General features: G+C 33.7%; 1 protein-coding gene across 1 annotated transcript in view; it reads right to left on the bottom strand.

Moving 5' to 3' along the window:
• LOC140437354 (protein big brother-like) overlaps window positions 1-26,889 on the bottom strand; it is a 201,695-nt gene that overhangs the window by 72,682 nt on the left and 102,124 nt on the right. The gene's annotated exons all lie outside the window — the stretch shown is intronic.

The raw sequence follows: 26,889 nt of genomic DNA, 5'->3' as shown, positions 1-26,889 counted from the left end.
TGGGCCATACGGTCATAGGAAAAACGAAAAAACTGGTAGTAATAGTAGCTGTTGTTGTTGTTCTTATTAGAAATTCGCATTTATTAAAAATAATTATACCTGACCCACAGGGTAGGGTTTTCACCTCGCCAGAAATCCCTAAACGCCTAAACGCAATTGTTTTAAGTAATATTTGAAGTCGTCTGACGGGGTGAAAGCCCCACCCTGTGTGCCTGGCATAATTTTTTTATTAATTGTAAATGCCAAAAAACAACTCCGATTAATTTTTATCTAGTTTCCTATGGTCCTATGGCCCCCTTACTTAAGTTAACTTTAACATTTCACCCACTTAGATCATAATTTAATTACTTGATTACTTATACTATAGAAAAGCTATGTTCAGATTTTTAACTTGATTCACTTAACCCGCATTTTTGTCCTCGCCTCACGGGCTAGAAGTAACAGCTTACTGCCCAAGTATTACAGGTTTGTGCTTATAGAATACAATGTGTTTTTGAAAAATTCCAATTTTTTTTCTTACACATAACAAATATTGTGCCCAATATAATAATATGTTGGTATTTCATATAATTTTGCACAAATTAAATTATAAATACCATATTATAAAAGATAGGGGCAAAGTTTTGATCTACATAATTGCGTTTAAAAATTCTCACTGTTTATTTTATGACAGAAATAAATTACGAGTTCACGAAATTACATTTTCCCATTGTTGCCAAATGAGCGGGCTTCACTTAACAGGCCAAATACTTTGGCTCGCATCATTCGGAATTTATGTACACCTCTTATATATATATAAAACAGCAGTGCCGCCTTACAGTTTTATCGTGAACTAAATCTGTATAACTTGAGATGTGTATAAGCCCATGAGAAGCCCTCAAAAAATTTGAAATATCGATATATTTAAAAAAACTGAAGATGTAGTGTGACATGTCATAATGACGTATATTTAAGAGGGGTAGGGGAATCCACTGCTATCAATTATGAACTCATCAAGAGTACGGCTAAGCAGATATACACAGAAATCTTACGAAGCCCGACTTCGGGCTTCGTATGCACACTATGGGCTGCCTATATGCGGTGAAGTCTAGCGCAAATGGCTTCCTTATGGTGGTTTACACGTCTATATATATATATATATATATATATATATATATATATAATATATATATATATATAATATATATATATATATATATATATATATATATATATATAAATTAAGATTTGTAAAATAAATGGATATTGAAGTACTTTTTTGTTGGATATTGAAGCGTAGCTTGTGACTATTATAATATGCAGTGTGTCTGACCAATTAAGTCGGCACCAAATGGGACTTTTTATATGTTTTTTTTTTTAGTTTTATGAAAAGAGTTATTCTTCATAAAGTTCTGCATGTTCTAAAACCTAAAATACAATATCAGTTTTACAAAAAATATGAATTTTATGAAGACTAAATATATAAAATATCGACAATTGTTATTAAGAAAATTTGATTCTAATTAATAACTACATTATATCATCCATACAAACTGAAGTTTTATATATATTAAAGAAAAAAGATTATGACAAACGGTCTGAATTGTGTCAAATTTGCTGTCAAAAATCCATTGGTATGTCAGTGCATCCTAGATTATAGACCAATTGTAAATTAATAGGAAATTAAAAAAAATAATAATAAACATTATCAATAATATAATTTAATAGTAATATTACTCCACAATTAAGCATAGAATTTCATTTAAAATAAGAAAGCTTACAGCGTTTTTCAGTTCTACCAAAAGCAATAATTAATAACTAAGTTTATTAGAAAAAAAATATTAAATTAAACCAAAACAAAATTTGTTTTTATACTATAATTATAATAGTTATTTATGTACCAAGGGCATAAGTAGATTGTTAAGTCGCCCAAACGTATACACATCTATTAATACCCATGGTGCATACAAACTTTTATGTCATACTAGTTTGTTATCGTATTTACAATCTTTAAAGTATTTTTAAAAATTCAAAAAATTTATCATGGTAGAGCAATACCATCGTTAGGGTAATGATGTCATATATGATCATAAATCAACATCTGCGACTGTCAAACCTAAAAAGTGAAAGATGTCAAATCTATCTATCACCGGATCTTCCCAGAATTACCAGTTTTATGTGAATTCTACTAAATAATGTTAGTTATAATAGTAAAATCTCGATAGCAATTAAAGTAAACTGTATACCCAAGCTAAATCAAGCCATTCAGAGCGATGCTGGGAATATTTATATTCCACCATGCATTAGCAATTTACCCATATAAATTACTATCATTTTTGTACTCAATTCGTCGAGTAAGGACGATAACAAGATTGTTGCGTTTAGATTTAGTTTATATATATATATGTGTGTGTGTGTATATATATATATAGAATTACACAACATTTTAAAATGTTTTCGATAATTATTTTTGAGTTATTGTGATGCACTCCTGGTATGCAATATATTGTTTTGGTTTAGGTCCTCCTAATAAACTGCCACCCGACATTACGGCGACATCACCAGATGTAGGATACCTTTAAATCTAACTGTGAACGTGATAAATGAAAATAATTTTCTTTCACTTACTTTCTTCTGCGTCAGCAATTCAAAAATTAATACCATTCAGAATCCAACAAGCAGAATAGGATTTACTAAAACCAATAGAAAGTTTCTTAAAAAACTGTAAAAAAGTTACAGACTTAGGAGGGGAAAAGAATGTCACGCTTCCCAGTGTGGTCATGTACATAAATTTATTACTCGACTGCCTCGACAAAAAAATATTAAAAATTAATATTGACCAAAACGAGGAATTCAAGTTGAAAAACTCTTTTATAGCAGCAAGAACTAAGATTACCAAATACTACAATAAAACAAATTGAGTGTACTATATTCCTCTAGTAATCGATCCCGTCACAAATTGGAAGCTTCCGATTTATCGAAATGGAGCCATTCCTTGAAACAAGAAATAGAGACAAAACTCAGAAAATTATATAAAAAATATAAAAAAATGGCCTCAACCTGAAAGCAACTAAAAAGGAAATTGGAGCTTCTTCTGGGTCCTCTAGTGGCGAGGACAATCTTAAAATTTTGTCACTGTACAAGAAAAAGGTACGTCTTGATGACGAACTGGATCGATATCTTTCAGAACAACGAGAAGACAGAACCGTGAAAATCTTGTCTTATGGAAAGACAACTAGATAAATTTCCTACCATGCCTCATTTGGCCAGGAATATTCTATCAATTTAAGCTACGCCGGTCTCAGCCGGTCTTTTTCTCTAGAGCCGGCTCAGCGAGGATTCAATATCTGCGATCCTTTGTGTTCAGTCATGGACAAAAGATAAAATAATTTTTAATTTAATTAAAGAACACTTGTAGATATATATATATATATATATATATATATATATATATATATATATATATATATATAATATATATATATATATAATATATATATGTATATATATATATATATATATATATATATATATATATATATATAATATATATATATATATATATATATATATATATATATATATATATATATATATAATTAAGATTTGTAAAATAAATGGATATTGAAGTACTTTTTTGTTGGATATTGAAGCGTAGCTTGTGACTATTATAATATGCAGTGTGTCTGACCAATTAAGTCGGCACCAAATGGGACTTTTTATATGTTTTTTTTTTTAGTTTTATGAAAAGAGTTATTCTTCATAAAGTTCTGCATGTTCTAAAACCTAAAATACAATATCAGTTTTACAAAAAATATGAATTTTATGAAGACTAAATATATAAAATATCGACAATTGTTATTAAGAAAATTTGATTCTAATTAATAACTACATTATATCATCCATACAAACTGAAGTTTTATATATATTAAAGAAAAAAGATTATGACAAACGGTCTGAATTGTGTCAAATTTGCTGTCAAAAATCCATTGGTATGTCAGTGCATCCTAGATTATAGACCAATTGTAAATTAATAGGAAATTAAAAAAAATAATAATAAACATTATCAATAATATAATTTAATAGTAATATTACTCCACAATTAAGCATAGAATTTCATTTAAAATAAGAAAGCTTACAGCGTTTTTCAGTTCTACCAAAAGCAATAATTAATAACTAAGTTTATTAGAAAAAAAATATTAAATTAAACAAAACAAAATTTGTTTTTATACTATAATTATAATAGTTATTTATGTACCAAGGGCATAAGTAGATTGTTAAGTCGCCCAAACGTATACACATCTATTAATACCCATGGTGCATACAAACTTTTATGTCATACTAGTTTGTTATCGTATTTACAATCTTTAAAGTATTTTTAAAAATTCAAAAAATTTATCATGGTAGAGCAATACCATCGTTAGGGTAATGATGTCATATATGATCATAAATCAACATCTGCGACTGTCAAACCTAAAAAGTGAAAGATGTCAAATCTATCTATCACCGGATCTTCCCAGAATTACCAGTTTTATGTGAATTCTACTAAATAATGTTAGTTATAATAGTAAAATCTCGATAGCAATTAAAGTAAACTGTATACCCAAGCTAAATCAAGCCATTCAGAGCGATGCTGGGAATATTTATATTCCACCATGCATTAGCAATTTACCCATATAAATTACTATCATTTTTGTACTCAATTCGTCGAGTAAGGACGATAACAAGATTGTTGCGTTTAGATTTAATTTGAGTCTCTTACAATTCTCTAAAACGTGTTTCTGGGTCTACCCGTCATAAGAAAAACTTGTAATAAGACTCAAACCAAATCAAAACGCACCGACTAGTATGGCAATTATAGGAAAAATAATTACCAGAGGTCGCTAGTAGCATACTTCTTACAAGTCTCTCTGATGACGGGTAGACCCAGAAACACTTGTTAGGTATTGAATGGTAAGAGACTCAAATTAAATCGAAACGCAACAGTCTACCTATATTAATCTTAGTTATAATAATTGAATTCCATATTTTGTAACTTTAATAATAAATGTAAGAAGTTATCAATTTTTTTTATAATTATGCCCGTGCGAACTATAAAGTGCACTTTATGCCCGCACGGGCATAAAGTATACTATTATGCAGTTGGTAACTAAGCAATAAAAATGCAATAGTGAACTAGTATGACATAAAAATATATTTACTTATTTAGAAAATATAATTTAAGTTAGCTTTGTAGGACACGAGACGGGAGGCGGGACGGGACAGCGAAAATATCTGCGGGAAGGGACAGATTGAAAAGTGTGGAACACGGGACGGGTCAAGAGCTTTTCCCGCGACTACGGGTAATCTAAGTGTCCGTAAGAAGTTTACGATTTTATCACATGTTTCATGCTCTTGGTCCGTATTTTCTAGTTCGGATATTGTCTTTCATTCTTCAATACTCCTCTCTATCATTTCTTCTATCAGCGATTTATATTACATTTTGTCTTATGTTTATACCTTAGCTGGAATGTGTCTTTTCTACTTACTGCTATATTTCATTCCATTACTTTCATGCTTTTGTTATGTTCTATAGTCCGTGCAATTTTCTTGATCCTAAATTTCTAATATCTCATCTCACGGTACTGGATATGTTTATATTACGTATTCTTATGTTGTCGGTCGGTATGTCTTTTACCCTGTAATTGTTTTCTTTCTTCTCTGTTCTCTTATTATTTACTGGTGTCATTCAGAAGAGCCTCTTAGATAACATAAAATAGACAGGTTAACATCTTTACAAAGCTATGAACAAAGCGACGTTGCTCACGACTTCCAGATGCATTAGAAAATTTTTATACCCAAAGGTATCTGGGATAAGTGAATCTCTCTCTTCAATCCTGAAACCCCACATCCCCCCTTCCCACCATGGAGTGTGATATCGTGTCATGTCCGCCTCCAAAGATTTCTGTCTCTGGTCATTTCGTTTAGCTCATGCATAGGTCTTCTGCATATGCCTGTAATTTGATCTATCCATCTTATTGGAGCTCGTGATCTTCGGCCTTCCATCCTTGATTGGATAATAAGTCTTTTAATTTTTTCTGTGTCCGCTCTCATAACACGTCCAAAGTATTTGAATGTTGGAGATGGACTTTGCTGGATAGCTGTTTGGTGGCTTTTAGCTAATTTTAAATTGAAATATTTGTCCTGGTAAGTCCACGGAATATTCCCCTTTAATTAAAGTTAACCATTAACAAAGGAAGAGGATACAGAATAGGAAACAAAGAAATAAAAATACTGTGTTACGCAGACGACGCAATATTGATGGCCCAAGATGAAGATAGTCTGCAAATACTGGTCCACAGATTTAATATAAGAGCAAAAGAATTTAATATGACAATCTCATCTCAGAAAACTAAAACAATAGTAGTCCGCAAAGAACCAACCAGATGTAAAATAGAAATTTATGGCATCAGTATTGAATAAGTAATGGAAATAAAATACCTGGGAATTACACTGTCTAGCTATGGAGACCTGGACAAAGAAGTAAGAGATCAAGTACAAAAAGCAAATAGACTGGCAGGATGCCTTAATAACACTCTATGGCAAAACAGACACATTAACACTGAGATGAAGTCAAGAATCTATAAAGCCAGTCTAAGACCAATAATGACATATGCCTCAGAAACAAGATCCGACACAGCCACAACGCAAAGGCTACTCGAAACGGCAGAACAATTACAGGAAATACGCTGAGATATCGAAAGAGAAGTGAAGACATTAGAAGACAATGTAACGTACAGTGTATAAATGAATGGACACAAAATAGAAAAAAAGAATAGAACAACCACATAAGCAGAATGGAGGAGATTCGTGTCGTCAAAATAGCAAGAGATAAGTGGCCAATCGGCAGAAGAAGTATGGGACTACCGCGCAAAGGATGGAGTGTCAACCTTCCATAAAGGTATTAATCCGACAATGAACAAGCAGAATTGCTTATAAATAGGAAGAAGAAGAAGAAGAAGAATTAAAGTTAAGCGAATTAATTAATCCTAGGATAACAATAAAAATGGGAAAAAACTTCTTTAACATAAAATATTTATACTTAAGTATTCTCAGCTATTTCCTGCAACTTATGTTCAGTTTTCTTGGTGTAGAAATCATTTCCTACTGTACATACCCAATTTCAAATTTTTTGTATATATTTATAACTGTACAAAATGTTTTCCTTCAAACAGCAATTTTATTTAACATATGTTAATCGCTCCCAGCTCGAGGGCAGGCATTATTCATCATCTTCAACTTTTTTATTAAATCTACCAGATGTCTAATGATTCATGTTATTACTAGCAATTTAGAGGGTATCATTTTGTAATTTTCACCTTACCTTTCACCAAATGTACACTTCTTAATGTTAAGCGTTAGGCAAATAAAGGTAATGATTTACTAATATGAGGTATACATTAAACGCAACGATAAGTACATATTACAATGTATAAGTAGTACTATTTATATAATATTCTGTTTATTATGTTGAATCTATGAAGTAAGCACCAAAATATTTTTTACAAAAAGTATATCAGGTTTTTTAGTTTTCTTTTTTAATGTATTACAATTTTATCAATTTATTATATTATCATTCAAGTTGGTTTATATTATCTCTCGATATCCCGTTACTGAATGTACATATAACATACACATGTACATAATATATAACAAGTATGACTTTGTTTGATAAATAAAGGTAACGAAATACCTAGAAAATAAACTAGAAATAACCAAACTTCTCAAACTCAAACAAAGACCAAGCAAGTACCTTAAAAACTTTCGTGGTAGAAGATAAGTAAACTGGATTTTAATGAGTTTAAAGGTCTCTCCCAATTGCTTCCATCTTTCTCTATCTTGCGCCAATCTAATCCACTGTTTGCCTGCCACTGTTCTTATGTCATCTACCCATCTTTTTTGAGGTCTTCCCATGCTTCTTGTTGTCGTCCTTGGTCTCCATTCTAGAATTCTCCGTGTCCACCTGTTGTTATTATATCGGGCTACGTGACCTGCCCAGCACCATTTCATTTTTGTAATTTCTTCCACAATATCCCTAATCTTCGTTCTACGTCTTATCTCGGTGTTTCTAATCTTGTCTCTTAGTGATATTCCAAGCATGATTCGTTCCATTGCTCTTTGCGTTATTTCTAATTTTTTAGCAGATTTTTGGTAAGGGCTACTGTCTCCAAGCCGTAAGTACAAACTGGTAGTATGCATGTGTTATACACCTTTTTCTTTAAGTTTACAGGAATGGAGGTGTTTTTCAAGGCCGAAATCGCCTCATGCCAGTTGTGTTCTTCTTTTAATTTCAGCATCTGGATTTGGTTTTCCTAGTTTGATAACATGACCTAGATATACATAATGTTCAACATTTTCTATGGTATGATATTGTATTGTTATATTTGTCTGGTCTCGGCTCAGTATTTTTGTTTTGCTGTAGTTCATTTTTAAGCCTACCGCTCCTGAAACTGCATTTAATTGTTGTAACATATCATTTAGTTCTTGGATATTATCGGCTATTAAAACTATGTCATCTGCGAATCGCAAGTGGTTTAAGTATGATCCGTCGACGTTGATACCCTTATTGTTCCATTCTAGTTTCTTAAAAATGTCTTCTAGAGCAAGGGTAAATAGTTTGGGAGAGATGGTGTATCCTTGTCTTACTCCCCGTTGTAGTCTTATGGGATTAGTTTTTGTGCTTTCGTCCATCTTTATCTGCGTGGTGGCATTTTCATATATGTTTTTAATTATGTTAGTGTATCTTGAATCTATACGTGCATTTTCTAGAGATTCAAGCACTGCCCATAATTCGATGGAATCGAATGCTTTATGGAAATCGGCGAACGCCATATGAATTGGAACATTATACTCGGTGCATTTTTCTATCAGTGTTTTTACGGTGTGCAATGAACACTACTCCATTTTCAAATAAAAACATCAAAAATGTCTATGAAACACAGTCTTTTTCCCCTATTATACATCAATTTTGATTGGATTCTAAAAAGTGACATACCGGTATAATACCTGATTATTCAGTAATTAATTCAACTTAATTTTAGTGTAATATGATTTTTCTATGATGAAATAATCAAACAAAAGTTAAGAAGTACACTAATTTAATGGAAGTTTTAAGTTCCTTACTTAATTGTACTTAAGTAGAATAATTGCAGCTTCACACAATCTCAGCATTCTAAAAATTAAATTATCAATTTAGTTTTGGGGCATATCAAAGCATATCTTAATGGGATTAAGATCAGGCGATTGTGCTGGCCACGGTAAAAGTATAATATCCTCATTATGAAATCAATCTCTTACTGTTGCTCCAGTATATAGACTTGTACTATCCTTCATAGAACGCAAATCAAGACCTGCAGCAGTGGCAAATGTAACGATAATAGGTTCTAAGGTACGATCAATATATTGATAATTTAAAGTGGCTTCCACAAAAATGGGAGCAGTTCGTTAATGAAAAATTATTTCATTTTACATCATAACTTGTAGATCATTATATGTACGAACACGCTGTACATGACTTTCTTATAAACTAGGTCCTCTCCAAACTGTCATTCTTCTTGAACCAGTGTACATAAAAAACCTAGCAGAATGTGAATAACGCCCTAACTTCATTCTTTTAAGCCCTAATGCACATGTTGTTGAGCCCACCTTAATCTGATTCCATGTATGCGTTTAATAATCTTGTTTTAGTAGGATTTTTAAGTAAATACAGACTATCTTTAAAATTTGAAGCACTATTTTGAAGCAATTCACTGTCACTTTGCCCCAATAAAACAGTGCAATTGACAGATTTATTTTCATGGCATACCTTGATCTGTAGAGAAAAAGTTTCCAAATCTAATGGTATGTATTAACAAAAAAGTGTTAAAGTTTTTATTGAAAAAAAATTGAAATAATAGTGGTGTTTCTTAGACATTTTTGATGTGTGTACTTAGTTATCCAAATATGCGATAACAGTTCCATTATAGAGGAATTAAAGAAAAAATGTCATCTGGGAATTGGTGGTTTCTAAATAAAATATTTAAATGCCGACTGCTAAGCATAAAATCAAAAATTATATAAAAGTTAATAAAGTAGTAGTAAGATATGTAGTAACGATGGGGCTGAAGCCTCCTTACAAAGGTTAGTGAGAATCAGCCACGAAGATGGAGGAGTAAAATTTTAAGAAATATATAGAGAGCAGTTTATGAACAAGCATACAAGGAATACCAATGATGGAACCATATTGTATAGAAAACCTGACATAGCAGTAAAAATAAAAGCAGTTAGGTTAAGATAAGAAGGTTACATGGAAAAAACGCTACAAGAATCATCATTGAAGAAACTATACCGAGGAAGCAGAGAATTTATACCGCTGATATACAAGAAAAAACTAGGGTAAGGCTAACCAATTTGTTCCTGACAAACAGGAATATATTAAGTGACAGGTTTAAATAGGCTAAAAGGTCTCCAGATTTGACATCTTTAGACTTTTTTATTTTTTATTTGGATATTTGAAGAGCAAAGTGCATAAAAATATTGTAAAAGTCCGAATAATGTCAAAAAATTAAAGAAGTACATTAAATTAATATTCCCTGAAGATATCTAAAACGTTAGGAAAGAATTTACTGCTCGTCTTTCTCATTGCATCATTGCTGAAGGTAGTAAATTTCAACATTTCTTATAATTTAATTGTATTTTAATAAACATTTATTAATGTATCGTTCTTAAATAAAACGAGGGGTTCGAATCTATATAAATATATTTATTTATAAGTTTACAGTTCGGTAATATCTTATCAACTAAATTTAACTCATAGAAGGTATATATAAAAGTTACTATGTACTAGAATATTCTGGCGTAGTCCATCTCTAATTCGTTTGCTTGTCGGGTCGAACTTTCCAGCGGTCGACAGTTCCCATCGCTTCTAAAAGGACAGATCATTCTCGTCCCGACCTGCAACCGTTATATGGGCTACGTAGAATGCATGTTCGTAACACTGCTTCCCTCTTAGATCTGAGCGTCCCGATCAGCAACTCTATATGTAGGCCCAGGATGGCGGAATCTACAGGACTCTTCAGCTCTGCATGAACCCTTCAGAAAGAAATAACAGTCTGCTGACTTTGAAGGACACGATCTCATCGGGTTAATGCAACACACAGTAATTCTTACGCCGGTTTCTCGGAAGATCATTTCAAGCATACTTCTGACAATCTTCCAATCCAGATTAGTGCATGGCCTATCTTGGGTAAGGCCAAATTCTTGATGTCATAATTGCAGACGATTTTCTTCAAATTAGTTAAAGCACGCCATATATCCTCTTAGCTTCGACTTACGACTTCCTGGTCACCATATACAGCAAATATCGAGAACCATCTTCTAATCTCAGTACTCTTCCAACTTTAGGCTGCTGGTTTTTTAACTCGTCCAAACGACCGAATTTCTTATTAAATATGGATATGATTCCTTTAGTCATCTCAAGATCTTGGGCAACACAGTGGGCTAGAGAGACGTTATGCGGAACACTAAAAAGATCCTGCTGAACTTCTGTGGTCACGCCGAATCTAGCACTCTTTCTCTCTGCGTAATTTGACATAACTTCATTAAAGCTTGGTCGCCGGTCATCTTTGATCTCATGTTGAAGGGTTCGAGCTTCTTCTGTTTCATTTGAGCCAGCATAAGGTGCAAGACGATTTATGTGAACTACTTTTGGTTTACCTTTCGGCAACTTCGTAATTCGGTATATTACGTCATTTATTCTCTTTTTAATTTCATACGGACCTTCCCATTGCCTTTGCAATTTAGGAGACAAGCCTAACAAGATCACCTACTTCATAGCTTTCATTCTTGCATCGAGAATCATATTGATCTTTCATTCTGTTACTGGCTAACTGGATGTGTTGTCGGGCTAGTTCATGAATGTTGTTCATTCTTAACTTCAGGCGGTCGACATAATCGCTTCACTTGCAACATGTTCTTCGGAAGGTCTGCAGCCAAACTCTAGGTCGCAGGTCAAACGAACTTCACAACCTAACATCAGGCAGGTTGAAGTCTGGCCTGCAGTTTCGTTAACGGCCGAGCGGTAGGCCATTAGGAATAAATGAATGTGCTGGTTTTTGGAAAAGGGTTGACTCGAAGTTTCGCCCTTGGTCAGAGTGGATCTCCAAGGGAACACTAAATCGGCTAAAGACTTCTTTAATAAGTACCTCTGCAATGGTAGCAGCTTCTTGATTTGGTATCGCATAGGCCTCAGTCATCTTTTGGAAACATTCTCATCATTCTAGAAGATTCTTCAATCATTTCCGACACATTTTTTATTTTCGTTAAACCTGCTTCTTCTGCTGACTGGAACTGGAAGGTCTCTGGGTCGTCTTCATTCTTGTTTAGAACAGTCTTCAGTCGTTCTTGGAGTATCTTCTTGGACCCGCTGCAGAACTACGCGGATATTCCCGACGAACAATAATTTTTAAAAGTTCAAAAGTCTTTTTCAAAAGTCACTGCTGAATTTATTTTATTTTTTTTAATCTCACACCGTAACACCAATTGTAGCGTTTTTAAATAAAACGAGCTGTTCGAATTTATATAAATATATTTATTTATAAGTTTCTTCTTCTTCTTCTGGTTCCTATCCGTTTCGGATGTTGGAAATCATATTGGCAATCATGACCTTGCTCGCTGCGGCTCGAAACAGCTCCGTTGAGGTTTTCTTAAACCATGTTCTTAAATTCCGCAGCCATGATATTCTCCTTCTACCGGGTCCCCGCTTACCTTTGACTTTACCTTGCAATATAGCCTGCAGCAGGGAGTAACGGTGCTGATTTCTCATAACGTGTCCCAGATATTGCAATTTTATGCGTTTGATCGTAAACACAATCTCTGGTTCCTTCTTCATTTTTTCTAGAACTTCCTTGTTCGTGATCCTTGCTGTCCATGATATTCTCAGCATTCTTCTATAAACAGTTACTATAAACAGTTATTACAGTTCGGTAATATCTTATCAACTAAACTTAATTCATAGAAGGTATGCTTATATATAAAAGTTATTATGTACTAGAGTATTCTGGCGTAGTCCATCTCTAATTCGTTTGCTTGTCGGGTCGAACTCTCCAGCGGTCTACAGTTCCCGTCGCTTCTAGAAGGACAGATAATTCTCGTCCCGGCCTGCAACCGTTATATGGGCTACGTAGAATGCATGTTCGTAACATTAATAATTAAGTTAATTGTACTAATAAATCAACAATTTTTGGTGAACTCTGTAGAAATAAATATTCTAATAATTACTTCGTTACAAAGATGATTAGGAGACCTTTCAAATGAGGTGTCCCGTGATCTCGGTTTGTATTATTTGTCTGAAATTATTTTAAATTTAATTTCTTATTTTCAGTATATTCTAACAAAGTCAGATTACTTGAAGATTATCCAGAAATTTTATTTACTTAAAAGAAAAATTTCACATTTCCAATCTACTTGTATTGTAGTATTAGTCAGACGAATTATATATATTTGTTTATTGTTATACGATTTGGTTGTTATTTTTATTATTAACGTTTAATAACTTATAAATATGTAGGAAATTGTTTACTTTTACTTTGGATTGATAAACTGGCCTTATCGATATCAATACAAAAGGTAAGATAAACTTTACTAATCTTATAATAATTTTAATTTCATTTTCATATCAATGCTAGAAGGTTTTGGGTCACTGTATTTTTTATTTATTACAAATCAGAAATATTAATAGGCTATCCAAAGATTATGCTAATTTTATAGTTGATTTCCTTTTACACGGATTAACGGATTTTTTTTATTTTAGCTTTTTTCTTCGGTATTTACACTGTTGGGTAAAGGGTTACTCAAAATTCCCTTTTGGGCTTATACCTGGTGGAAGAAAGGAAATGTTTTCCTATGCTAAGTTTGAGACAGACTATAGGTAAACAAAGGTAGAAGGGTGGGTTTACATCAAAATCATGTTTTGAGAAGATTTTGTTTTTTAGTTTCCCTGATATCTTTTCCCTGAATAACGAAGAAAATAGACGGTTTTATTCTTTAACATGTGTTTTAACTGAAACAATAAAAAATTACAACAGTCAACAAAAATTAAAAAACAGTTAAAGTGCGAAGCAGATATAAGTAATAGACAGTTTGGCTTTCGTAATGGCTTCGGAACAGTAGAGTAAAAGCTTGGTATAGTTTCACAACTCTCGCTCAAAAATGTCGAGACCACCAAAAAATTTTTTTATCTCATTTATAGTGTGTGAGAAAGATTTCGACAAAGTTAAACATAACATGCTCATGGAATGTATAAGCGAAAAGGAGTCGTCAAAAATGATATTGTGATATGATATCAAACATAGTGAAAACTCTATTGGAACAGATAAGTAGAGGTGTGCGACAAGGCTGTGTACTTTCACCATTAGTATTTAATTTATTCCCCGAAGAGTTATTTACACAAGCACTTAAAAACTGTACAAAAGGGATCAAGATAAATGTTGAAAAAATAAATAACATGCGTTATTGTGAGAATGCGTTGAAAGAGAGAAATACCTGTAGACAATACTAAACGCAATTTGTGATACTAGGGAACAGTTTGGTTTAAGACTAAACGTAAAGAAAACAAAAACCATGGTTATCAGTAAGAGGGGTAAAGTCATCACAAGGATCCAGATAAAAAATGAAAATATTGAAACAAAATGAAGTACTTAGTAGTCTGGATTATTGAAGATCTAAATGCAAAATCAGAAATTCGATCAAAAATAGAGCAATCAAAAGCAGCCTTTTTAACGAAGAGGAAATTTCTTAGTAACCAAAGACTCAATCTGCAAATCCGATATCGGATGGTAAAATGTTATTTCCACTAAATTCTTCTTCATTGTGCTAAAGCTTGGACTGTTAATGTTGACTTAATGAGAAACCTGAAAGCTTTTGAGATGTGGATTTTTAGAAGAATTTTGAAAATACCATGGAAGGATGATATTACAAACGAAATGGTTTTGCACAGAATGGGGAGAAACGGAGAACTTTTGACCACCATTAAAAGGAGAAAGACAGCATATTGGAGCACATATTTAGAAATGAGAAGTACGAGTTGTTGCAGCTGATTATAAAGGGTAAATTCGACGGAAAAAGGGCTCCTGGTAGACGAGAAATATCCTGGCTGAAAAACATTCGCGGTTGGACCGGATCGAACACACATGCGTTTTTAAGAAAAGCAGCAGATAGAGCCGAATTTGCAATGTTTATAGCCAACCTTCATTAGTGGAGAAGCACTAAAAGAAGATAAGCCCAAAAGTGCAAATACCGAAGAAAAAATCTAGCGGAATCCGTTAATCCGTTCACAAGAAAATCAACGATCAAAATGATCATAATTTTTGGTGCTGCAAAACTGATTAATGTATTAATTGCTAATAATTAATATTAATAATTAAGTAAAATATTTAAATATCTTGTATGGCAGAACAACAAAAGAAAAAGAAAAGGAATATCCATAATTTTGATCCGTACCTAATGTTTAGCGGCGGTAAATGCGATGAATGTAATTTTCAATTCTTCTATTCTTAAAGTTCACTAAGATGTACCTAGGTATGTAGAAATTGTCTACATAAAGTTTTTTTTCTAATAGCACTTTAAATGATTTCGCTTTATGGCATCTCTATTCAGTTGTTAATTTTGTATAGCGATAATTACTTTTTACTTCTGACACATTGCTTCTTCCGTATATTTCCAACAAGATTAGCTGTTGAATGGTGTCTTAACTTGATTTATGCCAAAGGTAAGCAATCTTCACGTATTTAATAAGCTGTGTCTTTAAGTCTGAATCTACGTAATACATCTTCCGTTGTTTCTACGACAAATACATCATCGACATGGTTAAAACGTTTTAATAGTTCTCATCGTAACCTTCAATCATGAAGATATATATATATATGTATATTTGTTACCTGAAAATATTTATGTTGGTAGGAAAGTATTAGTGTTTAAAGAACAGTCAAAACATTAACCCAATTGATCATTTTATAAAACTCTTTTTAAGTTAGCGTTTGGGTCTCAATACTTGAATCACACAATCACGATTTTCCCTTCTAATTTGTAATATATAACTGTGATTATTAGATAAAAGTGCTAGTGTATTAGTATTAGTATTAAAGGTGCCAGCACCGAAATAAGCTCGAAGCAACTTATTTTCATCTCCAAAATACTTATAGCAATACGCGTATCTCATGCAATTCAATGATATTATTGATACCGTACATTTGTGTCCTAAGATGGAATTCACACCAAGGCAATGGGCAACAGGCAATACGCGATACGCTACATGCGATATACAATATCGTATCGTGCATTTGTTCTCATCGAAGTAATATATTCATTCGATATACAAAATGTCCGTCGTGAACAACGTCGTAATTTCTTATTACATGTTACGACGAATACGATTAAAAGCAAACAAAAAGAAACGTCGATGTTGGGTGCGACCTTTTCATGTGAGAAGTTTAGTTCATTCGGTGAGTGTGGTTACTACAGAACTGAGTTTGGACCCTGAAACATTTAAAAGTTTCTACATGATGAATAAAGAGAATTTCTCAGTTTTGCTGAGACTTGTTTCTCCGATTATCTTCAAGAAAGATACGAATTACAGATTAGCAGTAAACCCCGAGGAACGTCTGCTAATTACTTTGAGGTAAGTGTAGTTTGGCAAACAATAGGTTCTAATGAGTGGATAAGAAAACTTTTATATTTAACTAAAACCAAAAGTATTCTAGTACAAAAATACGATTACAACATAATTTCAAAAGAAAGAAGAATTAGTTTATTATTGCATGTTCCAAGTAGCAAGATATTCAGCTGCCGATACATTAGAAGAGTCGTCGTGACTCCACTGGAAAGATGCCGACGAAGAAGTGGGGCCTGCAAATTGCAGATTTTGTTCTCCTTCCTGCTCCGCCAATATGTTGTCGATTAACTCTAACACTGATCTCTTAAACCTCCGTTTTCTCCTGGAATTCATTTGCATAACATATGGCAGCAGGCTCTGTAGGAATTCCAAGTCTGGACTGATGGGTTTTTCTGCGTTAGTTTGCCGTTTCATATATTCTATAAAAGATTTATCCGCCTCATCTGACAAAGTAGAAGTCACAAATGCTGCGCGATTCGTTTTCTTTAGTGTACGAACAAAATGTTTAGGACGTAGGGGTGATTTTTGTCTTTCTGCGTGTCCAACAGCACTACTTTCATAGTCTTGTGTATCAGGGGGGTCTTCATTGTCTTCTTCTATGACGGTTGAATCTGTATTATTGGTACTCGTATTAGTTTCTGTCAGTTCTATGGGAGGTTCTGCTACATCGTTATCATTGTCTCTACTCGGTAAGGGTAGATTACCAGCCTGTGGCCTCGACTTTAAAAATGGAAAAAGAAATGACATTACATCGTGTAAATAATATTTCTTCTTTTTGGCTTCAGATCCTGACGGTAGCTTGTTTTGAGCTCGTTTCAGTGCAGTCCGCAGATTCTTCCATTTTTCTTTGCATTCAGTAACTAAAAATAAATACTATGTATTACACATACTTATTTATATTTGCACTGTGAGATATATGATACAACTAAAAAATATGTTGTTTCAGGTATTTGGCAACAGGCAGCAGTTTTGCAGCATTATCACTTGCATTTTTGCAATAAACTCTGGAATATACCAAACTGCATAGGCGCCATCGACAGAAAGCATATCCGAATAAAGAAATTCCGTAACACAGCCAAAAATCCAAAAAAGCCCTTTTCTAAAAAAGCTATTAAACGATTAATCTCGCGATCTCTCGCGATGATCTCGCGGTCGTAAAAGCGTTGAATACGCATTTGGCATGTTAGTTAGTAAATTCCGCATTTTTGAAACACCTATTGCATGTGGACAAGAAACTGTTGATAATATAATAAAAGCCGGTTGTGTCCTACACAATTTTATAAGAAAAACTGAACGTCGTTTTTCAGTACCTCTGTTAGAAGACGATGTTAATGTTTTAAACGAATCTTGACCTAAACTTCTTCCTGCAATTGGTTTACATACTACTGAACACAATACTGCAACAGCACCACGAAATTATTTATCTCAATATTTTATCACTCCTCAAGCAGCAATTCCATGGCAGTGGAAGTACTGTGTAGAGTATGAATATAATTTCGAGTAGGCCAAGATACTGTGAAATGCCGTGTATTTGCCAAAATACCATAAAATAACATAAAACATTAAAATCAAAACGGTGGTTTCCTTTTGTACTCACCTGATATACCTGTTTCCTTGGAAACTGCACACCAAGCTTTCTCCGTTGCACTACGTTTAGAATAATCGTCCCTGGTGAAATTGTATAAGCAAGGATATTTTTCGATGATTTGTACAAATATAATATTTTGCTTTTCTTCCGACATTTTCACGCAACAGCCAATTAGCAACACAACCTAAATATCGCTTGCAATACAAATCGTCCGATTCCAGACCCTATTATTCGATACGATATCGCTGTCGTCTCGGTTTGAAATGTCTCAACCTACACAATGCATTTGTATACAGCATGATATGAGCAACTCAGATCGCGCATCGCTTATTGCTTGTTGCCTATTGCTTTGGTTTGCTAACAGCTTAATATAAAGACTCCCTTGGAAATATCTGTTATTTTGATGGTCATGTGCAATAGGGTTTTTCGCTTTATTAATTCTGTATATACAAAGAATGAGTTCGTCAGGAGTGTGCGATTTTACCATTACCTACTATTTAATTTATATTTGAAACAGATTTTTAAAGAAACACTGGAAGATATCATGAAAGGTATTAATATAAATGAAGAAGTCATAAACAAGATTTAACTTCGAGATAACACAATATTAAGAACGAATAGTTTATGTTTATAGGGTCTAAAAAACTAATTAACAAAATTACGCAAATCACTGAAGTGCACAGGCTCACGTTGAATTTAACAAAGACAAGTATTGTATATGGTTATACACAAGTCAAACATCTAACACACCGTACCAAGAGCAACTAACCAGGTTAAAGGACGAGTATAAAAATTGACGTATCTAGGTCGTACCTACATTAAATAAATACTAGAATCGTTTATTTAGGATAGCTTAGTCTTATTGTATATTTACCTTTTGTTGTACATGTTAGTGTTTAATTGATAAATATTTACTTTTTGATAACTACCCCAATAAAGCGAGTCCCCTCGAGATCAAGGTTTAATTTTGTCCACCAGTGTTTCCGGTAAATATTTTAGTAAGTTGGATAATCTACACAATGATAAAAATTCCAACACAACTTTGTTAGACCACTCCATAGTAAAATTACCAAGAGACCTAGCACCTGTCCCTAGTCACGTCAGAAGGTTTAATGGGGTATGTACGTGCTATATATTATCTTCCACCTTTCTTTGAACCGAGTCAATTTACCACAAACGGCGGTATTGGACACGCTGGCCATAAATTTTCAGGAGACAGTTTTCTCCTATCCCATGGATCGTAATTTACTAATATTGAGCGTAAAATCGGTGTTTCACGTTGATTTGGTTCACATTTTAATATTTTGTCTTTTTCTGCATTTTCAATTTCTCTTCGCCGATGAAGAACGCCGCTCCACGTTCTGTCAGATCTCACCTTAAGAGAAGTAAAATCGACCTGTAAACTACGTTTAAAAATCAGCTAGTCGAGTCCCGTCATTCATACATCTTTTTCTCTCGGAATACTTTCTTTGCCTGCTCTCTGCGCAGATGGGCAAAATTTCGACAGTCATTCCTAGTTCTGACAAGTAACATTAACTTTAGAATGGTAACTAATCCTAGATTGAAAAAAAAATTTCATCATTCGTCAAATATAATTTGAACTTGTTTTACTATCTGTTGTATTGTTTTTATATATAAAAATTATTTTCATGTATAAAAAATTTTTGTTATCGTCTGTAATTATTACTGTTTAAAGTAATATTTAAATTAATTGTCACAATGCTGACATAAATTATTAATAAGTCGCATGTTCCAATATTTTAGGTAGAAAAGCGTTTGGCTTCATCGTCATTTAATTTTAAATGAATTAAAAACAATTATTTCGTTTTGTAACGTATGGTCCTAAAGTTTTGGGAAAAAAATTTCAAAAGCATATAACTCTGACCACAATAATGTTATATTTTTATTTAATTATTCAACAATTTAACTTAACTATCCTTATTATAAATCAAAATTCAAATGACAGACAAGGGACCATTATTTTCGATTTGCCTAATAATTCCCCTGACCTGACATGTTGCATCATCCTTTGGACGACCTCGGCGTCAATTTCTCTAATTTTTGTATATATGCGGAGCCTTAACTGTTCCTGATTGTGTGCTTCCCATCCGTTATTATAGACTTTCCGACTTAATATTGCCCTGAACTCTTCAATTGGACGAGCCTGAGGTAGGTTGGGGGGATTGTCTGCTTTCGGTACAAAGGTAATGTTGTTAGTTTCGTACCAGAACCTTGTGATCCTCGCGTAATGACATAAAGCAAGATCTGGCCAAAAGACTATTTGATCATGATGTGTGTTCACAAACTGAAGCAATTTAGAGAGACATCTTTGAATATAAATATTTGCGTTTAAGGCTTCGCCTCGAACAACACCAATGTAGGGCTGTGAGATAAAGCCAGCCTCAGAAATTGCACACCATACCAAAATTTTGTCCTTAAATTTTTTCTTACTTTTGAATTTTATTTCATCAGGTACATTTTCGCAATCGTTCGTGTAAAACCCATCGTTACCCTTCATCTCAGAGTTGGACAAAGTAAAATATTTTTCATCGTCCATCACGATCAACTTGTTGACGAAATGCACTCGCCTTAACGCGCGGCAATATCTCGGAATTCTCTCTAATTGATCCTCTGTGTATTTTGGAGCTTTCCTTCTTTTCCGGTAGATAATATTGTTACTCGATAGGGTCCTGTATACTGTAGTCTTTCCAACATGAAATCTTTTGGTCAGTTTTCGCTGTGAGACCCCAATTTTGTTCTTAGCTGCTTCAATCAGTCTTGCCTCTCTTATATGGTTCAAAATCCGCGGTCGGCCACTTTTAAGCAAGTTAACACATGGTATCCCTTCTTCACATTCTCTGATTGTGCGATAAATTGTCGATTTGCTTATGTTTTGATCTCGATAAATATTAACAATATCTCGTTTCGACATTCGCCCAACCATATTATAAACACCTCGACGAATATCAATTTTATAAGACATTTTGCAGAGCACAAACCAAAATATTCTGCTTTGTTTATTAAATGTCAATAACTGATGACATTTCAATTCCATGGCCTTCTTTGTTAAATGCATTTTGCTTCCCAATCAGACCAGGTGAAATTTTTCCGAAAACTTTAGGACCATACGTTATTTCAAACGCATCAATCAGTACGAATTCAATATTCAACAAAGACTGCATATTTTTAGAGAATTTAAAAAGTAGGGATGGTTTATTATTGCTGGCGCAGAGATATATTTTGATTTCAATTAAAGTGTTTTATTGAATGAACCCCCTGGAATTCCATTATCAATTCTAGGACTGAACTTAAATAAGGAAGGGTGAGCAACCCTAGCTTTAGATTTATCAGGGTGAAATATTACGTTTCTGAAAAGTAATTAAATGGCAAATTACATTATATAAAATATTTTAAATACAATTTTTTCTTTCGTATATTTTTCAACCAAAATCAAAATTACAGAAAGAACATGTTAAAACTAATATTTTTTTTAGTAGGAACCATATGAATTTTCAATACAATTTTATACACCTTTTTTTTTCGTTTCTATTGGACTAATGTATTTTCGTTCTATCTGATCCTCCTTTCTTATCTATTTCCTTATGCCATTGGATGTAAATATAAGTTCTACGCAATGTCCCTTAATTTGTTCAGGCAGTAATAATGAAAATACCTTCTTCAATTTAACAAAAATTATAGTGAAATAATGACATCTATTGAGGTAAAATATTCCGTAACAAACAGAGCCTCTATTCGGATTTTCATGAGAAGACTATTTCAAGGGGACCAACCATCATTACAGGTTAGAAACATCTGGATAGGTTCTTGGAATCTTCGAAATCTTACAGGTAAGATCTTGGTGTTGGTCTTCTTCTTCTTAAAGTTCCATCTCCTATCGGAGGTTGGATATCATAACGGCTATGGTCACTTTGTTGGCTGATGCTCTGAAAAGTTGTAGTGAACTACAGTTAAACCATTCTCTAAGGTTCTTCAGCCAGGAGATGCGTCTTCTTCCTATGCTTCTTCTTCCTTGGATCCTTCCTTGCATAATAATTCTCAGCAGCTCATATTTTTCTCCTCTGGTTATGTGACCCAAATATTCTAGTTTTCTTCTTTTTATGCTGTTCATAATTTCTAACTCCTTATTTAGACGTCGTAGTACCTCAGCATTGGTAATCCTTTGAACCCACTGAATTTTTAATATTCTTCTGTAACACCACATTTCGAACGCTTCTATTTTCCTTATGTGTTGTTTCTTCAATGTCCAAGCTTCCATTCCGTATAGTAAGATAGAAAATATGTAACATCTTAGAGCCCCAATCTGAGATGCAACTGAAGGTCTCTGTTGGTAAGCATTGTCTTCATTTTCACAAATGCTTGCCTTGCAGTTTCAATTCGGACTTTGATTTCTTTGCTTTGGTCATTTTTGTCATCAACCCAGGTTCCCAGATATTTATATGTCTCTACTTTTTCTATTTGGGTTTGCTCTATCATTAATCTTTCATTTCCATGTTGCGTTTTTGAGACAATCATAAATTTGGTTTTTCTCTTATTTATTTTTAGTCCGTATCTAATGCAATAATCGTTAATTCTATTTACCAATTCTTGTAGCGATTCCAGGGTGTCTGCCATTATAACGGTGTCATCAGCGAATCTTATGTTATTTACTATTCTTCCGTTTACAGAGAATCCATCACCCAGATCCGCTATCGCTTCCTGGAATATGGCTTCACTGTACACGTTAAAGAGTAATGGTGACAGAACACAGCCCTGTCTTACTCCTCTCTTTATATCTATATTTTCGGACTTTTGTTCTTCTACCTTTATATTGGCCTTTTGATTCCAATACAGATTGATAATGATTCGTAAGTCTCGTTGGTGTTGGTAGATGCCCTTAAAAGAAGATTGCTACAAATTGCTTGCATCCAAGAGACGAAGTGGAAGGGCCAAACAGCGAAAGAATTAGGTGAAGGATACAAGGTGTGGTATGTCGGTAAAAGTAACCGTAGGGATGAAGTTCCAGATCAAGAGATAAAATGTAGAATCGAGATAGCCCGCACGACGTTTTTAAAAATGAAGTCATTCTTCTGTAATGATAACTTACAACTTCAACTTCGAAAGCGCATGGTTAAATGCTACATTTGGTCAGTCCTCTTATACGGTGTCGAAGCATGGACATTAAAAATATCCACTATTAATCGTCTGGAGGCCTTTGAAATGTGGCTGCAAAGATGTACCTATACTAAAAATTCCATGGACGGCTATGCTGACAAATGTGGCAGTCCTTGAGAGAGCAAATGCTGATCGCGAGCTGCTTGATAACATCAAATGTAGAAAGATGGCCTATTTTGGACACGTAGTAAGGGGAGACCGATATAATATTCTTCAACTTATTATGATGGGTAAAATCGAAGGACGCAGAGGAATTGATAGAAAGCAGGCCTCTTGGTTGAAGAATATCAGGGAGTGGACAGGAATGAGGAAAGCTGAGCAACTCTTTAGAATAGCTCAAGACAGAGACAGTTTCGCCATGTTAATCGCCAACGTCAAGGGGACTTGATAGGGCACGTTAAGAAGAAGAAGGGATGAAGTTGATATAGTTGCTGATATAATAGAAAAATGAAAGAGAATGTATACTTGAAAAAGGACTGTTAAATGCTGTGGATATTTATAATCCTAAAGTCGATCTGAGTTAGGGATGGCAATGATATATCATATACAGTAGATATATCGATGTTTTAAAATTGTATCGATTTTTTTACATCGATATTTAACTTCCGATATATCGTCACATATATGGATATTTGGGATTCAATTTAACGTCAAATAATATTCATACACTAGTGGCCAAAATTCTGGAAACTTTACAAAAATTATCGTTTTTTTAGCAAGACTCGTCTCATGATCATGATTTATATAGTTTAATATTAAATCAGGTGTAATGAAAGTTTGCAAACGTGGAACAACAAAATCAGCAAAAAGATCTGGCAGAAAACCCAAAGTTAGTCACTACGATGTGCGTAGAATATGCCGACTTTCTTTAGAAGATCGTCGCAGATCCGCAAAAGATATTAACAGTATTGTCAAATCAACTGGATTACAAATATCGGACCGCACTATCAGAAGAAAGTTGTGTGAAAATGGATTGCGAGCACGAATTCCTAGAAAGAAACCGTTCCTGAACAAAAAATAGAGGCAAAAACGCATTGATTGGGCTTTGGCACACAGAGGGTGGACAGAAGAACAATGGAGTAAAGTAATTTGGAGTGATGAAACCAAAATCTCGATCTTTGGGAATGACGGAGTGAAGTTTGTTCGCCGCCAACCGGGAGAAGACCTTTTGCCCCAGTGTACTACGGTCACTATGAAGCATCCTGTAAGTGTCATGGTATGGGCTTGCATGGCCACTAATGGAGTTGAACGTTTAGCAGTAATAGAGGGCAATATTAATGCAAAAAAATATCAGGAAGAGATACTGCAAGCCAAACTGCTGCCGACTATCAGAAATTTGTTCGAAGGGGATGCCCAACAATGCATCATGCAGGATGGAGCGCCTTGTCATACGGCTAAGACTTCCATGGAATGGTTGAGAAACCATGATGTTACTGTTCTGCCTTGGCCTGGAAATAGTCCCGATCTAAATCCAATAGAAAATTTATGATCACGGCTGAAAGTCTTAGTATCACGCCGAAACCTAAGCAACAAGAGAGAACTGATTGAAGCCATTATTCAAAACTGGTTTAGAGCTATTACACCAGAAGATTTGGCTCGTCTCGTCAACTCCATGCCTCGCAGAATTGAGTCTGTCCTAAAAAATAAAGGTTATCCTACCAAATACTAATTTTGTTGTTTTTTTTTGTTGTAACGGCTGTTGTTTTATTTATTTTTAAATTTTTAGAGGATTTTCCCCCTTAAAATAGATGTTAAATATTAAGTAGAAGCATAAAACGATGTAATAAAATTATAGATAAACTTATAAATAACATCTTGTGAAAAAGAGGAATGCTAAACAAAACTAAAATTTTTGAAAAGTTTCCAGAATTTTGGCCACTAGTGTACATTATATTGGCACATCCGTGCTTTGAAGGTTATGCAAAGATATCGGTCCCGGCTTTGAAAGTAGTCGTTAACACTAAAACCTAAGCCCGACGGTTACATGAATGGAAATGAAGCCAATTGGCTGAAGTCAGACCATTTATAACAACAAACTGCTTCCGAAAAAATATCTACTTCCTTAAATTAGAAGGAAAAACAAAGCTTTAACAGAGTCGAGTTTTTTCTTTGAATCGAGGTTTTAATAAGGTGATTTTCATCTTTTCAGGCAGGATTAAGGCAAGGAAGATCAATCATCCACCGGGTCAATCATCAACTATTCGCGGGTCATAAGCAAAGCATGGGAACATGCTACATACTATAGCGGCGTCGACATTAAACAGACATAATATGACTCAACAAACAGGGCACATTTATCATCCATATTGGATATATTTTTTTTCTTTGGTACTTACACTATAGCTTTTTTAATATGTCTGTTCTTTGAACTCTTTTTTAACTTTTACAAAACTGAGTTAGTTCTGTTTTTTTTTGATAACTCAAACTAAAAAATTTGTACTTTTAATCTATATGGTTCATAAATTAAGCTATTTTCTTCACTTCCATCATATTATTGCTGCATATCTTTTGTAAGGTAAACCATGTGCAAATTTTTTTGGATCTATGGATGTTTGCTTATTTAAATAATTTTGTAGATGAACTGATGATGTGTAAGGCCTGCATGTTTTTTGGCTTAAAAGACTATATAACATTAGCAACATATCAATCTTCTTTTCCCATATGGACAATAATTCTCTATTCACTTATAGGTTTAATCAATAACTTCCTTAACAGTATTTGCTAGTTTGTTAACCATTCCTGTTGTTACGCTCTTTGCTACTTCTACTGTTGTTTGTTTTGTCAAATTCTTAATTTAAAGTTATTAAAATATTTCTTACTAAAGATTTTTATCTTTTTTTTTTATTTTATTAAGTTTTTAGTTTTATGGGGAATGTAAAGAAACACGAGGGAACTACCTGATGTATAAAACATTAAATACTCCAGAATTCAGAAAAGTCAATAGAAAAATAAGAAATAAAATAAAAGAGCTGATAAGAAGAACAAAAAATCAATAATAAATGGCAGAATTAAAGGTAAATATTAACATACAAGTAAACTAATGAGAAAGATACTTAACGTCACTATTTAAAGAAAAGGAAAGGCGTGCCTGAATTAAGAGATGAAGTAGAAATCAATCGACAAGAGGTTGAGATAACCATAAATTCGCTAAAAAACAGGAAGTCACCGAGACAAGATGGGTAAACTAATGAGCTCCTGAAATATGGAGGAGAAAGTATAACTCTAAAGTTGATTAAACTTCGTCATCATCATTATCAACCTGGATGCGTCCACTGCTAGCCATAGGTCTCCCTCAGCTCTTTCCATCTGTCTCTGTCTTATGCGGCTTGCATCCAATTAATGCTAACACGCTTCAGGTCGTCAGTTCATCTAGTTGGTGGGCGTCCTCTGCTCCGTATTGCTTCTTGTCTTGGTCTCCACTCTAAAGTACGTTTTGTCGATCGGTTGTCTGATAATCTGGCGA

The sequence above is a fragment of the Diabrotica undecimpunctata genome, chromosome 3 (genome assembly GCF_040954645.1).
Source record: "Diabrotica undecimpunctata isolate CICGRU chromosome 3, icDiaUnde3, whole genome shotgun sequence".
NCBI classification, from domain to species: Eukaryota; Metazoa; Arthropoda; class Insecta; order Coleoptera; family Chrysomelidae; genus Diabrotica; species Diabrotica undecimpunctata.
This window is presented reverse-complemented; position numbering and strand designations above follow the sequence as displayed.